We start from the raw sequence: 16,786 nt of genomic DNA, 5'->3' as shown, positions 1-16,786 counted from the left end.
ACCCAGCACCCATCGCCACAGGCCGTGTGGGGCCACACCTGGCCCTGCTACCGGCCGGGAGGGGACCCTGGCGGCCCCTGGCCTGCACGGCCCTGCGGGGGCCTCGCCAACGCCAGGCCCTCCTTCTGGTCCAGGCGGGCCCCTGCCCCCAGCCCCAGGCCACTCTGGGGCAGCGTGAGACGTGGCGACAACCCGCACAGGGAGCCTCCACACCCGGGTCTCAGGCGACCTCGTGGGAGCTGCCGTGGGGCGCGGTGCCCCAGGGCAGGGGAGACGCCCCCTCTCACCAGCTCAAAGCCATGCCAGCCACTCCAGCGGCTCAGGGAGATGGGAGTTGTTCTCCCACCGGAGGCCACGGCCGAGCACACGGCCCTAGTGTGTCCTGCAGGAGCGGGCTGGGCTCCAGGGGCCAGCCTTGCACGCCTCACTCCCACACGCTGGTCTGGGACCAGCCTGACCTCGGGGCCGTGGGCCCTGCTGGGCGTCGGAGATAAGAAGCCAACAGACTGAAGTCAGAGGACAAAAGCGGGCACGAGGTGCCCCCTCTGCCCACAGTGGGTCCTTGGAGCTTTACCTCCAGGCCATGCACCCGACGGCCCGGTCCTGTCTGACCCCCACTCTGCCCCGCCAAGCAGCCCCCACCCACGCTTCCCGGCCACCGGGATCGCAAACGCTGACCTCAGTGTCCTCCTGGAAAGGTCGGGAATTAATCCAGAGGCCTCGGGGCCCAACGGCCCCCTGCCCTGCCCCAGGGGCTGCCTGAGATCTCAGCCTGGGCCCGCAGACCTGCTCCTCGGTCATAACTCTGCCCTCACCCAGCTGCCCCTCCTGCCCTCGGAAGGGCCACTTGGCCACCTGCCGGCAGCGTTGTCTACGACTCCCAAACACCTTCTGCAGACCGCACGCAGCGCGAGCCCCGCACGGCCAGCCGCGTCCTTGTCAGGGCTCACGAAGTCCCGTGAAGGACGGGAAGGCGGGCGGGACGGCTCAGGAGACTCACAGCAGCGAGGCCGACGCCACAGAGGCCTGGATGAGCCCCACGCCCAAGCCCCTTCTGCAGCCCCGGGGTCCCCCCGGGTGCCAGGCAGGCCAAGGAGAAGGACAAGCCCTGCCAGGCCGGGCAGAGGACAAAGCGCGGGGGCCAGTCTGTGAAACCCAGGTCACATTCTCCAGATGCAGCCCGCGGCCAATGCCAGCACCACTGAGCTGAGCCCCTGTGCCGCGAGGGGGCCGCCAGACTGCAGCGGGGAGGGGGTTGTTTGCACAAAGTGTCCGCTAGACGGGAGGGCTTGTCTGGGTGGAAAGCCAGGGCAGGAATTTTGCAGACGCTGCACTGCTTCCCAGGTTCGGAAAGGAAGGGCTTCGGGGGGCAGACTGTTTTCGACGGCAGCAGAATTATAAACATGTGAGGCATTCAGACTGAACAAAAGCCCTTTGCTGTCCCTGCTGAAATTTGTTTTTACAGAATCCAGGCCCTCCTACATCCCCCCGTGGGCCTGCAGCTAATCGCGCCGGCCAAGCAGCCACCTTCGTGGGCACGTCCTCTTCCAACGACACTGACGGGTCAGTGTGCAGGTCGGTGTGGTGGACACAGGACCGTCTCCTTCTGGTCGGTCCATCCCACCTGTGAGCTCGCACGGGGCTGCAAGGTGCTCAGCCCTGACCACCTCCCTTGGAGCTGGTCACTCCTGATACCTGGAGCCTGGCTGGGTCAGAGTCCTCCAGACAAAGCTCTGCCTTCCGGAAGATGCTGGAACCTGAAAGGCCAGCAGGCAGGGACACACGGGCTGGCTGCCCCCACCCCCGAGCTCTATCAGATGTAGAGCGAGGCCCGAGGGTCCCTCCCTCCCCCGACACGGCGCTGTGGGGGGCCTGCTCCGTGTCCTCAAGGAGACCCTGGCATCTGCCTTGGACCAGTCCCCGTGGGCTCGCCCATCTGTGGCAGCCAAGCAGATGCCCACCCCAGGCCCGCTGCCCACCCCTCCTGGGGAAACCTGACCCCCAAGAAGGTTGCTTCCTGACAGCGTCCCCAGAGGACCCGGGAGCGAGGAGACCCCACCGCCACAGGATGACGCTGTGGCGTAGTCACCAGGATGCGGCCCGCCCGGTGCCCCCGCGTGCGCGCCCACCATGGGGCACAGGCGCTGCTGGGGGCAGCGTGCACATTCTCCCGTGGAAGATCATCGGCGCCCCGTGGCCGCGCTCCTAACGTGGCAGGCACAGCGCCCAGCTCTCCCCACGCACCCCGTCACCGCCCCACCCACCCCACACTGTGCTTCTCCCCGGGAAGGCAGGTTGGGGTCCAGAGATGGGCACCCCCCACACCCCGGGCACAGCCCCCCACGGCAGGGCCTCCCGGGCGCGCACTCACCCTTCCCAATCTGGATGAAGCCCAGCAGGATGATCAAGGCCAGAGCCAGGAGTTTGGCGGCAGCAAAGACGTCCTGCACACGGGTGGCGGCCTTCACGCTGTAGCAGTTCACGGCCGTGAGCAGCACTGCGGAGACAGGGGTGGCGAGTGAGACCTGGGCAGCCCTTCCTGGGTCTGACCTTCTCTGGACTCCAGCCCCAAGGTCACAGGCTGCGAGCCTGGGGGAGGGGGCGGGGGGGGGGGCCTTCCATAGAGGATTTGTTTTTTGGCCTCTTAACTGGACATCGAGGGCCCCACACACACCTGAGACCCTCTTGGCGGAGCCTTTGGGGACAGCGCTGAGCTCAGAGCAGGTTAAAAGCACACACATGCCACCTGGGGGCTGCAGTCACCTTTCTGCTCGCACTCAACACTCTAGCCCCACTTCTCAAGGCCCTCCCACAGGCCCCCAGACTCATGGAGGCAGGAACCCCTACCGCAGGGAAAGAGGGGAGGGGGTGGGTCCTTAGGGGCAATTCTGATGTGGGGGGGGCTGAAGGAGACACACGGCTGGGGTCCAAGCACCAACCCTGCTGCTGGGGTCACAGCAGACACCAAACAGTCACACTCCACAGAGGCCCGGGGAGACCCCCAGCCCTGCGCAGAGGTGGGCTGCACTTAGAGCTCAGGGACCATCAACACAGCCGCTCCATGAATTCACAGGAAAATCAGCCCAAACGCAAGGCGACCAACCCACCCTCAGCCCGCCCCTGCCTACTGCCTACTTCCTTGCTGCCGCTGCCTCTGCCGAGCCCCACGTGGAACAGGCAGTGAGGCCAGCTTCCGGGCCGCTCCTGCCCTCACACTGCTGCTGCCACCAGCTGCCCAGGGAGGCTGGCCAGGGCGCAGGTGGGGCCTTTTATGCTGGGCGGTTGGCGGTCAAACATTAACCAGCGTTGCCTGGCCCTCCAGAGCCCCGAGCGGGGCTTCGGTGAGAAAGCCTGGCACCCGGGGCTGGCAGGTGCCACGTGGCTTCCTCCCCAGCTAAATTAATTACATACACTGTCACAGCAGGAGGAACAGGTCCCAAACAAATCCACAGCTCGTTAGCTCAATGAGACAGACAGTTGAGGTGGGAGAAAAACAGGAAATGGCCCGAGAGCTTAGCTGAGGACCTGGGGCTTCAGGGCACCCTGCCTCCACCCAGTATTCGTTTCAGAAATTAAACGACACCCAAACAGCACCCCACCCAAACAGCACCCCGTCACCTTCCCTTTACTGCTCTAAGCCTGGCTAATGCAACTGCTGCCCAAGACTGCCATGTGCCCTCAGAGAGTTCAGGCGGAAAACTGCTCGTGCCCAGGTACCCGCGCCACAGCATGGACGCCACTTCCAGTAGCAGGAGCCAAGCCCGGGCGGGGAAGGGCTCAGGTGGGGGGGCCGACGTGTGCCGGGCAAACAGTGGCCTTCGCCGGCGGCCTTCACCGTGAGGCTCTGGGTGGACACACACACACACACACACACACACAGAGTCAGCCCAGGCCTTCAGGACTAACGGGGGACAGCTGTCTGCCCTAGTGAGCACCCCAGCACTGCCACTCCCAGCACAGGAAACAGGCTCAGGGAGGCCTCCCGTCGTCCAGGGGGCCGGGGGCAGACCCGGGGCTCCGGGCCGCTGGTGCCCTGCCCCCACCTGAGAGGAGGGTGAGCAGCAGATCCCTTTCTCCTGGACGACCTGGCTGGCACCCGCTGCCACGTGGCAGGGAGCCAGGGGGAGGGGGCCTTGCGGGCAGCCCTGGTCCTTTCCCACCACCTGGTCCTGGGGAGCCTGGGCACAGCGGGGGGCTTTTCCGGGACAGTCTCAAGGCTCCCTCAAGGGAGTGTGACAAGGCTTCCTCTCCCGGATGCTCTGTGGCAAGAAGCTGGCAGATTGCATCAGGACTCCATTCATGTCCTGCGGGCGAGAGGGGGAGGTGTGGCCAAGCCACACGCAGGAGGGAGGCGGCTCCACAGCCATCTCACTGCCGCCTCTGCGGGACTCACCCGGTGTGGGGGCTCTGCCCCCGGGGGAGCAGGGGGGCTTCCCCCACCTCCCAGATGAGGACTCTGAGTTTCCGGGAGGGGGTGCGGCTGGCGCCGAGCCCCCGGCCCCAGGGCCCCACCCTGCCCCGCTGAGCGCCGCCCAGCAGGTGTCAGAGGCCCCGCACTCCGATAGGGACAGGGTGGCCTTCGCAGTCAGGAGGGCAAGGCGAGGACCCAGGACAAAGGGAACCTTGTCATACTCACTTCGTTTTACAGAAAGAACCAAAACATCGGATCAAAGGTTTTTGGGTTTTTTTTTTTGTCTTTTGTCTTTTTAAGATGAAAGTTTAATGCTCATTGACTTGATGAGTAAACACAGGCTCCATAGTGTCCTTTCTAAAACCTCCAAATGAAAGAGTCGGAAGAGTAAAGGGGTCGCCAGTGAGCCTGACCAAAGCGGTCCTGGGGGGCAGTCTGGGGGGCTGGGTTCGCAGCTGCATCACCTGCACAAGGTGCTTCAGCTTCCGCACCTGCAGGCTGGGGGGCTGGGGCCTGGGGAGGCTCTGGGTGAAACAAGTGTCACACCCAGACTTGTCCGCAGCCCCCCAGCCGCCACCATGTGTGCTGTGGGGGCGGCGGACACACACAGCACACCCTAGGCCACCGGCAGGCCGGTGAGGGAGGTGAGGCAGGCACACTGTCAGGAGCTCACTCTTGGGGTTCCCTTGCCAGCACCCCCAGATAAGCACAGCAACAGCTGGGGCAGGGGAGATAGAGCCCAGTGGCCTGCAGGCGAGCGGCTCTGGGGCCCGTGCAGAGGCAGGAGCCCGCCCTTCGGGGCTGTGCCTGTCCTGTCCTCCTGCTGTGACACAGCCACCTAGAGGGCTGGCAGGGGAGCCCTGCCTCCTGCAGAGTCTCTGTCCCTCGGCCAAGGGGCCCCCCAGGGCTCTACCTGCACCCCGTCCTCATGACGTCCAGTGAGAGGCGGAAGAGCCCTTGGTGTGCCTGCCAAGACCGCTTGTCACCAGCCTCCAGGAGGGTCCTTATCTGAGCACCCAGCTCCCTCTCCCCTCAGCACGGCCTGGCCTGAACTCTCACCTCAGCCTGACCTGGTTATCTCGACGGCCAGGCCTCCGGGATCCACCTCCAGGCTCAGCCGCCAGCCCTGGGTCTGCCCCCAGGCCTGACTGCTGAGACGGGACTTCATGTGGGCAGGTCTCACGGCTCCTTTATGTGACCAGCGGCTGGCTGTCTCGCTCACACTGGAGGGCTCGCAGTTCAAGGGGAGCCTGTCCCGGTTTAAACACACCAAAACCAAACACAGAACACACACCCAAATCCACTCTACCAGGAGGGTAAAACCCGACAGGAGTTATCAGGTCTGGTACCCAGGAGTCTGTGGACGCCCGTAAACAAAACCAGCAATGGTCCTGGCCACGAGGGCAAGGGATGAGCACCTGTTGTATACTGAGGCTCGGTACGCGCACCCGCTGTATACTCAGGCCCAGTGCGAGCACCCACTGTATACTCAGGCCCAGTGCAAGCACCTGCTGCATCCTGAGGCTCACTCCATCACCCAGGGCCCTGAGTGCTCCCAGGGTGGCCGCCGACTCCAAGCCCCACACCCTCACCGCCTCTGCTCACCTGAGGTCTCACACACCACAGCCAGGCTGTGAGCTCAAGGGACCAGGTGGAACCAGAGCATCGGGGGCTGGCCCGCCCCACTCGTCAGAAAACCCACTCCCCCCCTCCCCTGTGTCTCTGACGGGGCTGCGGCTCCCTCATGCCTGGTCCAGGGTTGCAGGGATTGTTCCCCACCCCGTGCCCCACCATGAAAAGGGGTGAGTGCAGCTGTCACCTGGGTTGGACACAGGCCCACGGGGCAGAGCCCCAGAGCCTGGAACCCACCAGCGGGTTCCTCAAATGAGCCTCTTAGAAAAATGTGCTTTTTTTGCGCAAATCTTGAGGATTCTTTGGATAAATGGGGCCAGGACTGGAGGCAGAGAGGGTTGGAGGCCGAGGACAGCTCCACACAGATGGGAGCAGCCCAGACGCCAGGCAATGAGCTCTGCTGCCTCCCCCACCCCGTGGGCCCCGAGACGGCAGCGGACGTTGCTGGTAGGCTGCGCAGGCTACAGGAACTGGAGAAGCCACTGGCACCAGGCCAGAGAGCAGTACCAGCTGACCACTGAGCCTATGGCCACACAGACCAGGGCCCAGCAGCCTGCCCGTCTGCCCAATCCGCCCACTGACCAGGGGCTCTCACTGGGCATCCAGGCCTGGAGCCCTGGCTGCAGGTGGGCTGAGGCTCCTGGCCTGGGGCCAGTGAGCACAGGCTTCTAAGTGGCCCAGGTGGCCTGAGGCAGACATGACCACTGAGAAAGCATCTGGTCGCTCTGGGGTCCCATCTTGCCTTTACCCACAGTCCAAAGCCGCCCGGGACACGGGGATGCAGGGTTTAGTGGGTGCTCAGCGAGCCAGGCCCTGCGCCCCGGCGCTGGACACCCAGACGTCGTCCGGGACAACCTCATACGGCAGGGCCCTGCCTCCCACACAGCTCAGGGACACCAACGCCAGAGTCCCCAGGACCCCGTGGAGACCCGGGGGGTGACTTCATGACGGGTAAGTCACCTCTACCAGCTCCAAGACAGTGAACACACAGGAGCCAGTGGCACGCAAACAAGTGAGAACGCCGGCCTCACCGCCAGACACCCTCGAATGCGGAGCCCGCTCAGGGCAGCAGCCTGGCTTCGGATCTACCCCGCTCAAGAGCCTCCAAGTTCCCGTCATGGCGCAGTGGAAACGAATCTGTCTAGGAACCATGAGGTTGTGGCTTCAATCCCTGGTCTGGCTCAGTGGGTTAGGGACCCAGCATTGCCGTGAGCTGTGCTGTAGGTCGCAGACATGGCTTGGATGCCGCGTTGCTGTGGCCGCGGTGTAGGCCGGCAGCTGTAGCTTGGATTCAACCCCTAGCCTGGGAATCTCTGTATGCCACAGTCGTGGCCCTAAAAAGCAAAGTAAAATAAAATGAAATAAAATAAAATGAAAAGACAGAAGCCTCCAGAGTGTCCAGAGAACCGAAGGAAAATAAAGGAACTGCCAGGGGCTGAGGCTGCTCGGATGGCACCCAACCCAGGTCCAGTCTCCCAGGAGCAGCCAGACCTGAAACCTCAGGCCCATCGGGACACCGCCCCTTCAAACGCCCCCGCCCCTGTCGAGTCACTGATTTCCTGCAAAAAGAATTATTAAGAGGCTGTGCCACTTTTTCAAGTGCAACCAGCCCTGGAACATGTGTTTCAGGTTTTCCATTTGTAACCGGGACTGGGTGACTCCCAGCCACAGAGCTGCCCTGGCCGCATGTCTGGAACAGGGGCGTCGGGGACAGGGTTGACACTTCATTTCAAAACTCCTCAGAAAAAGGCAGATTCAGTCCACTCTGAGGTCTGCGGAGGGTGGCAGGAAGCCCTGCTAGGGGCCATGGCTCACTTTTTTGGGTTCTTCTGAAGCAGAGCCCTGCAGAATACAGCGGTTCCCAAGCCCCCCGCTTCCAGGGCCCCAGGAACAGCCAGGATGCACAGGAAGGAGCCCCCGCCCTAAATTGGCCTAGATTTCTGACACGCTGTGGGACTCTGGACAGCGAACTTAGCAGGTTTGAGCCTGCTGCCTCATCAGCTAAACAGGAATACCGCTGCCGGCCCCATGGGTGAATTGGGTGAATTCTGACCGGCAAACGCGGCGTCCAGCTTGCCTCCAGGTTACTAATCCGAGCGGTCACTGCTGAGGACAGCCAAGGCTGTATGTGCAGGGACTCTGGGATCAATCTCATCCCCGGCCCGCACCTTCGGGGCCTGCAAACTCCCACCACAGCCCCACCCAAACCTGCTGCAGCTTCCCCAGCACCTTCATTTGCCAGCTGGGGTCCATGGAGCTCAGAGAGGTTGTCCGACTTGTTGGAAGTCACACAGCCATCACCAGGGGAATGGGGCGAGTCCACCCGGGCTTCCTAAGTCCAACTCCAGTGCTCTGGACACTTAACAGCGTCCTTCAACTCTGGCTGCCCGGAGAGGTCCCACCCCCTGCTCCCCACCTGCCACTGCTTTCCCCCCACACACTGTGCTCCCACCTTGCTAGGTGCAGCCAGGGAGACCCACCACGGGGGTGGGGGGCAACACCCACAGAGCTCCACCCTCCACAAACCCATGAGGGGCCGGCTGAGTAGGGGGCATGGCCTCGCACTGGTTCAGACCCGAGTCTGAAGCAGGCTGTGGTATTAGGGGTGGGGAGGGGAGGGCCTTGGACAGGTGTCTTGAGCAGGACGTGCCTGGAGCACTGCCTGTCCCGGCCACGGCCCCTGCCCCATTAAGCTACAGGATGTATTCTCGCGTGCCCCCCCAACCAGGCAGGGCCACCCCAGGACGTGTGGACCTGAGAGGAACTGAAGCTGAGCTGAGAGCCCCCTCCCCGCAAGACTAAGGGACACTCATTGTACCTGTGACAAGGCCACGTGCGGACCCCCGAGGTCCCTCTGTGTCTCAGCAGAGGCGAGCAGACCCGTTCACCCCCTGCCCCATCCTTCAGGCTCCCTGGGGGGACTTCTGTCCCCAGCACCCCTCCCCCACACCCCCTTCGTCCTTTCCCTCGGCTCTGAGTAACACGTGGCTCCTACCGCGTGGGGTAGCCAGGCCTTAAGTGGCTCCAGCCAGGCCCCCTCCACCCACCTCCTGCACCGCAGTGGGGGAAGCACCTGCTCCCCCAGGGTGTCCACTGGCCAGGCGCACCTGCTCCGCTGTGCCTCTTTCCTGGACAGTCCCTCTGACACCAGACCCCTGTTGCGATGGACAGGCTGAGTCATACACCCTCCACCCAGCTCTGCCCCGCCCCAGGCTCTCTCCGAAACAGGCCCAGAGAGGCCAAGCACCTGGCCCCAGGTCACACAGCCAGCCGGTCCCCTGGAAGGGGACCTGTGTCCATGCTGAGGGCCGAATCCCATACCAGCTCACGGGGACAGGGACAAAACACTGGGCTGGCTGCAGGGTTACAGTGGGGGCCCGCCGTGGGCCCATGGCTCTGGACAGTGGCCTCGGTTCTGCACTAGCTACATTTGGGGCGACTCGCAGACGATTGGGTTGTCAGCCAGCAGCCAAGGTCAGGGTGACTCAGCGTGGACTAGGCTGCCCGCATCAGGGTGAAGCCTTCACAGCACGTATATCCCCCCGAACCCCAGCGGAGGCGTGGGTGCAGCCCAGGGGCACAACCCAGCCAGGAGGCAGATCTGAGGGTAGGACAGCCCACCGGAGGCCACAGGAGTGCAGGCTACCTGGACTGCCTACCCTTCCAGCAGGAATTCAGGAGCCCCTAGGACTGAAGAAAGATGGGTGGGGGCCTCCTGCTAGGGTCCCGACCATCACAGCCAAGGAGCTGCTGGGCTGGGCAGCGTCCTGCTGGTGGGGACAGAACAGGGCAAAGCCCAGGGTGGGGACAGGGGTTGCTCTGGGCCCCCAGCCAGCAATCCAGACGAGGGCCCAGGAAGGTCACACGGACAGGGGGTGGACTCACATGCCCCCGGTCTCTGGCACCTGCTGTGAGTCACGGAAGGAGGGGCAGGAACCGGAGACCAACGTGGGCACGGGACAGGGCCCGCCTGGCCCTGGAAGCTCGTTCGTGAAGCAAAGAGAAAGGTGGACAGTTTCCTAGACGGCTCCCTGTAAGGGGTCTGACCCCCCCAAAGCCAGGGTGGGGAGGCCTGGGTGGGCAGTGCTTCCCAGGGTCCGGGACAGACACTCCGCACCCGATCCAGCAAGTGCCCGGTGTGGCCACCACACCGTCCCGGGCCCCTGCCGCTCTCCACCCTCACCAGACTCCGTGTGTCCCCATGCGGGTGACAAAGATGGCTGGGGGGGAGGAGGGCGCCACAGCCTGGGCTCCCACCCCCGGTGGCCTCAGTCTCCTGGCTGTCACGTGGGGGCACCGTCTCGGGGAGAAGCCAAGGCCGTGGGGGTCCGGGAACCCAGTGGCTGGGAGTCTGGAGTGAACGTGCTGCGTGCGAGGCTCCGGGCAGAGTGTGTACATTCCACAGGATTATGCGAGGGGTCCGAGGCCGGCGAGAGGGTCAGGGAGCCCACCCTGCCCCTCCCGCCGCCCTGGGTCACGCGCTCTGTGAAGCGCCCGCTGCCGTGGTCCCATGACTCAGGCCCGGGCACTTTCACGTCTGGCGGGGAAAGCCGGATTTCAGCGCTAATTGCCAGGCTGCGGTCTGCATGCAGCTCACAGCGCGGGATGCTGGGCTCGCCAGCTCCTTGGAGACACACAGAAGCCTCAGCTTCACGGGGTGAGGGGCTCAAGCCGGGCAGCTGGCAGGCGTCCAGGCACTCTGAGCCGGGTGTGGGTGGTGCGCAGGCCTCGCGGTGACAGGCCTGGTCTGGGCCCCGGGGACACAGTGGTGGACACGTCGTGCAGGCACCCACACCACCGGGAGGGGTCTCGACGGGCAGCCTGGCCTCCCCCGACCCTGGTCATCACCCCGCCCCACAACCCTACCTGGGAGTCCGCTGGGCTCGCTCGCCCACAGCCAACCTCCTGCCGCATCTGCACCCATCCCTGCAGGGGGCAGGTGTGCCCCAGCCCACAGGACGATACCAGGACAGCCCCCCAGCCCCGACGCAGAGCCACCAGGCCTCCCTCCGCCTCTTCACCCCTCCCTTCGTTTTGCTTAAAGAGGGGAGAGTGTTTTCCAGGGCAGCTCGAGAGACCAAGGGTGACACCAGACAGAGGGCAGGGGGACAAACAGCTACAGCCACCCGGGAGCCAGGCTCAGGCAATACACCATGGCCCGAGTCCCCGCAAACACCCACGTGTCGCAGATGAGGAAACCCAGACTTGGAGGCCGCGGTTTCTCGAAACCGAACCTGGATCTCCGTGCAGATGGCAGGCTCCTTACCCGACCCCCCGCAGAGGAGATCTCAGGACACACGGGCCCAGAGGAACCACAGCTGAACACCCCTCCCCACTCCGCATAGAGTCACAGTGTGTGTGGGGGGGACTCTAGGGGACCTTTGGCGACCCCGTCTGTCTCCTGTGAGAAGGCAGGTGCTTTCTGGGCCCCACAAAGGACCACCAGGAAGGGCTGTCCTGACCCCAGAGTCCCATTCTTAGCCACCAGCAGACCTGCCAGGGTCTATAAGACTGATGGATGATGTGTGTGACACATAGGGGGTCTGGGGGCTATCTTGGCAGACACCGCCGTACCACCCTCCACCCACTGGTGGGGGGGGGGGCACCCGGTCTGCAGCCACTGTCCTTTCACCTACCTGTCCTGGGCCATGGAGACAGGCTCCGACTGAGCAGAGGGCAAAGGGAGCCCCTTCAAACCTTCTTTTAAGAGCCTCTCCGAGAGATACAGGACTGGATCAGGTCACAGCTGTGTTTCGGAACCACAGTGGCTCCACATGCCTGCCCTGGGGCCCGTCCTCTCTGTGGCACCTGCCCCCAGCCTCTCCAGATCCCACCAGACCCACAGAGAGACAGCCAGAGAGGTTGGATAAACTGGACCAGGACTCAGGTCAGCAAGAACCTCAGCTCTGCCGCAAAGACCAGCCTGGCGTCCCCCACATCTCAAACAAACGGTACCAGTAAGCAGTTTCATGATCCATGTAAACCTAGACTCCACCAAACTCCCAGGCCAGTGGGAAGGCATTACGGACCTAGAATCTCCCCCCTTCGGGACTCGTTAAAGACGTGCAAACACCAGGGACACACCGTGACAGGGCCCCTTTCCATCATTTCTATGTCAGACCTCCAAGAAAAGGGATTTTCGCCCATTTATGTCACCAGCAGGCTCATTCTAACCACCAAAGCCAAGCACAGTTGCGATGAACAGAGAGCCGCCGTCCTGGGCCAGCCCAGAGGACAGAAGCCATCAAGCAGCCACACCGGAGCTTGGCTCCAGCACCCAGCACACGCGGGCTGCTGGCTGGGGGTACAGAGGACCCCTTCTCCTCTCAGAGGTTCTAGAACCCAGTCTGTGTGCAAGAAACAACACTCAGAAACTCCCATGGCTTTGCACTGCCTTCTCCGTGGCCCCCAAGGGCAGGCCCCCTCCCTGGACCTTTCTCTGTGCCCAAGGGAGAGCAGCTGTTCCGGCCATGTGCCCCCCACCCCACGCCAGACCCCGTACAAGTGCTCAGTCTTGCAGACAGCATCGCCCTTGTTACCGAAAATCTTCCCCTCAGGAGAAGCAACGCACACACACAGACACGTGGGGTTTCAGAGGAAAAGAGCTCCACAGGCTCAAGAGGACAGGAAGAATGTCACCCAGGGTCCCACCACAAGGGCTGCCATTCACGTGACCTCCCCGCTGGAGGCAGAGTGCTGGGCAGGATGTACCCCCTGCAGCCCCTGCAGAATTCTTCCGAGGCTTTACCTGCTTAAACTCAAAGTTTTTGTAAGTACAGGATCCATTTTTCGAGACTAGAGAGCTGGCCCTGTAAGCACAGTGTTAGGTCGAGATCCTCCAGGCTGAGACTTTAAATCGGACCTAGCAAGGACAAACATGGGAGTGACACAGATCAAGCCAGAGGGGCTTTCTCGGACTCAGCCCAAAGCATCCTCTCAAAAGCCCTCCAGACGTCTCAGGTTCCCCAGTCCTCAGGCAGATCGCCTATAGCCACGGCTATTCCTAGACGTGGCCCAAAGGTTTTTCTAAGTGGAATCCTCATTTCTGAGAGGCCTCAAAAGGCAAAATGTGCCCTCCCTGGTGTGGCTGCCACCAGGGTCTCAGGCCTCCTGGGGTCACCACTTTCCGGAGTGTGCCTCAGAGCTCTGGGACACCCCCGTCCCCCCAACTGCCCTGTCCCCAGCAACACGCTGAACTTATGCTCCAGAGCCCCAACAGTACCAGGAGCTGCTCCAACTGATTACACTGTCCCGTGTCTCGATCCGGAAACCACACACCAGCCCTGCCAGCACCACCAAGCTTGGGGCAGAGCCTCAAAGCGGGTGGCAGCTCTGAAAGCAGGACACTTCCACCTTGCAAGCAAGTTGGCGGAGGGGTAGGGGCAAAACTGCCAGAGGCCCCCAAACAAAGAAAAGATAAGGAAATCACATGTCTTTTAGTACAAAAGATTTTCTTCCCTGAAATCCCATGAGAAGACAGCCCACCAGCATTCTGGGACCTTACCCACCAACGTTAGGGCTACACCTGATGGCTGCTTTCGGCCCAACCTGGGACCCCAAACCTAGCCCCCCACCACCCACATGTAAGCTGCAGCCAAGCACCCCTCCTCCACCAGTCACTAGGCAACCTTCAGGAGACTCCACGGTGCTGCCTAAACGTGCAGCTCATTCACTGCCCACACAGAATTTTATTACTATTGGTTTTTGTATGAGTCAGCCTTTCTTGATAAGCTGGTTTGAATGCTTTTTTAAAAAAAACTACGACCGCTCTAGACAAACAGTAAGCATTTGGGAACTCAGACAGGAAATTCGCTTTTCAGACGCTCCACGTGGGTGCCTTGCAATCAGACAGGGTATTACTCCGCTCCAAGGCCTCTGACGGACTAAGCCGAGTTACGGCCAGAGGCGCGAGGCGGGGACCTACTGGCTCTCTCTGCGGAATTCCAGGCGAGGTGGAGACGAATGAATGAAACGCACGTGGGTTCTGGGCCCAGGGCCCTTAGGTCTAAAACTGCGGGGTCGGCCTGGAACAGGGGATGGGGGGGATGGCCGGAGGCGGCCTGGGGATGGTCCAGGAGTGCGGGGACAGCGGGGACGCGGGCGCGCGGCGATCTCGGCTCCCCCTCCCCGCGTCCCCAGGTTCCCCCCGCCGGTACTCACGCACGCATAGGCAGGCCACGAGCTTGGCGGCCTCCTCCGGCACCGGGCAGGTGGGGAAGAGCGGCTTGAGCAGGTAGGTGGCGAAGACGAGCGCCACGATGTACTGCGAGGAGGGCCGGATGATGAGCAGCTCGATCCAGAGCTTGAGAAAGGCGGGCAGCGAGCCGTACACTTCGAGCATGTAGGCGTAGTCGCCGCCAGACTTGGTGATGGTGGTGCCCAGCTCGGCGTAGCAGAGCGCGCCCACGATGGAGAAGACGCCGCAAACGGCCCACACCACCAGCGCCAGCCCGGGCGAGCCCGCCTCCTTGAGCACGCCGGTGGGCGTCACGAAGATGCCCGAGCCGATGATGGTGCCCACGATGATAGCCACGCCGTTGAGCAGGGTGATGTTGCGCTGCAGGGTCACGCCCTCACCCTCCGCCGGCCGCGCGGCCAGCATCCGCTCCCGCGCCTGGCGCTCCTCCTCTGTGGCCGCCGCGGGAGCCGCCGGCGGGCGCCGCTTCAGGCCGGGGCCCGCCATGCTGCCGCGCGAGCCAGGCAGGGCGAGGGCGGGGCCGGGGCTGGGGCTGGGGCCGGACACCGGGAGCGCGCCGCCCACTGGAGACAGCCGGTTCCCACGGCGCTGCCGCCAAGCCGCTGCGTCAGCCCGTGCTGCGCCGCCGCCCTTTATACGCCGCCGCCGGCCCCGCCCCGCCCGCCAGGCCCCGCCCCAAGCCCCGCCTGCGCGGCGCGCCCCGCCCCTCGCCTCCAGCCGCCCTGCCCGCGGTCGGTCGGCCGGCTCGGTGGTTCAGTCCCGCAGGTGGAGCGTGCAGACTCTGTCCGGCCGCGGCTGGCTCGCGATCTGGGCCCCAAGTGCTCCCCGGAGGCCTCGGCCGGTTCCCCGTGTGGAGCGCGCCGACCGCGTGCAGCCAAGCGTGGCGGGCCGTCCCGGTCCCGCGCGGTCCCGGGAGACCCAGGCCGGTGCCCCACACGTGGAGAGCCCCGGCCGCGTCCCCGAACCTGGCGGACGCGGATGGTCCTGGCCCCGCGGTGTACCGGAGGACCCCAGCCCGGCTCCTCGCAAGTGGAGCGTGCTGACCGCGTCCCACCGAGCCTGGCGGACGGGTACCCGCAGCGCTTCGTGCACGTGGAGGGCCAGGCACCTTGCCCTCCTCACCGGCTCCCTCAGTGGCCCAGAGCAAGCACCCAGGGACCTCGATGCTGCAGTGTGGGCCTGGGCGATAAGGCAGGGCCAACCTGAGGCCACAGCACAGGATGGGTGGGATTTGGGGAGGCTCTGGGGCTCAGAGAAGACCTGCCTGCCCCCTGGAGTGTGCCCAGGCCCGGTGTGGCTCTGGCTTCCTGTTCCTGAGGTGATAGGATCTGCTCATCCTAGGGGCTTGGGCGCTATGAAAATGATCAGAACTGAGCGGGAGCCCCTGGAGGAAGCTCCAGGTTGGGCCTGGGGTCCTGAACTCAGAGAAGGGGGAAGCGCTGGAGGCCTCATGGGAGCTCATTCCTGGGCTCCGAAATTCCCATGTTTATCCCAAGGGAAACCTCCTTGCCAAAGAGCAGCATCCAGGGCGCGGCTTGGAGAAACAGCGACAGAGGTGCTGGAAAACCAGGAATCTGCAGAAGCTTAGCTAAATTGATAAAGCAGGGATTCCCTGGAGGAGCACGGTGAGAACCCCTCCCCCACATCTAGCTGGAATATCCAAAGGTAGGCTGCAAGATGAAGGGGCTCTAGCCTTATTCTTTCTTTCTTTTTTTTTTTTTTTTTTTTTGGTCTTTTCTGTCTTTTTAGGGCCCCACCCACAGCATATGGAGGTTCCCAGGCTAGGCGTCTAATTGGAGCTATAGCTGCCATCCTATACCACAGGCACAGCAACGCCAGATCCGAGCCACGTCTGCGACCTACTCCACAACTCATGGCAACGCCAGATCCTTAACCCACTGAGCGAGGCTACAGATCAAACCTGCAACCCCATGGTTCCTAGTCGGATTCGTTTCCGCTGCGCCACGACGGGAACTCCTTGAGCCGTATTCTTAAAGAACTCCAGATTTCTGGATAGGAAGTGTGGCCAGGTACTAGTGGTCAGAATCAGAAGAGGACGTGCAGGAAACCCAATCATTTCCGGCTTAGAAGCAGGAAAGGATGAGAAATACTTGCTGATTGGCATTCCCGTCGTGGTTCAGTGGTTAACAAACCAGACTAGCATCCATAAGGATGCGGGTTAGATCCCTGGCCTCGCTCAGTGGGTTAAGGAGCTGGCGTTGCCATGAGCTGTGGTGTAGGTCGCAGACACGACTTGGATCCCGAGTTACTGTGGCTGTGATGTAGGCTGGCAACTACAGCTTTGATTGGACCCCTAGCCTGGGAACCTCCACAGGTGTGGCCCTAAAAAGACCAAAAAAAAAAGAAGAAGAAGAAAGAAAGAAATACTTGTGGATTAAGCTGACATGCACACAGGGAAAGAATTTAGAGTCCCATCTCAGGGGAGTTTAGCCAGGGTGAGCCATTAGTGTTGCTAGTTTGTTTTGGCTGTGCCCGTGGCATGAAGAAGTTCCTAGGCCAGGGATCGAACCCCCACCACAGCAGTA

General features: G+C 62.8%; 1 long non-coding RNA gene across 1 annotated transcript in view; it reads right to left on the bottom strand.

Annotated features, from left to right (window-relative positions):
* The window catches only part of SLC7A5, a 28,359-nt gene extending 13,510 nt beyond the window's left edge, over positions 1-14,849 (bottom strand). Inside the window, exons 1-2 of the long non-coding RNA XR_002344446.1 lie at positions 14,204-14,849; positions 2,372-2,497 (exon numbers count right to left, since the gene is read on the bottom strand). This is a non-coding gene — a long non-coding RNA (solute carrier family 7 member 5). The remainder of the gene's footprint in view (positions 1-2,371; positions 2,498-14,203) is intronic.

Source organism: Sus scrofa, chromosome 6 (genome assembly GCF_000003025.6).
Source record: "Sus scrofa isolate TJ Tabasco breed Duroc chromosome 6, Sscrofa11.1, whole genome shotgun sequence".
NCBI lineage: Eukaryota > Metazoa > Chordata > Mammalia > Artiodactyla > Suidae > Sus > Sus scrofa.
The sequence above is the reverse complement of the archived record's forward strand: the minus strand, read 5'-3'. Positions and strand labels throughout refer to the sequence as shown.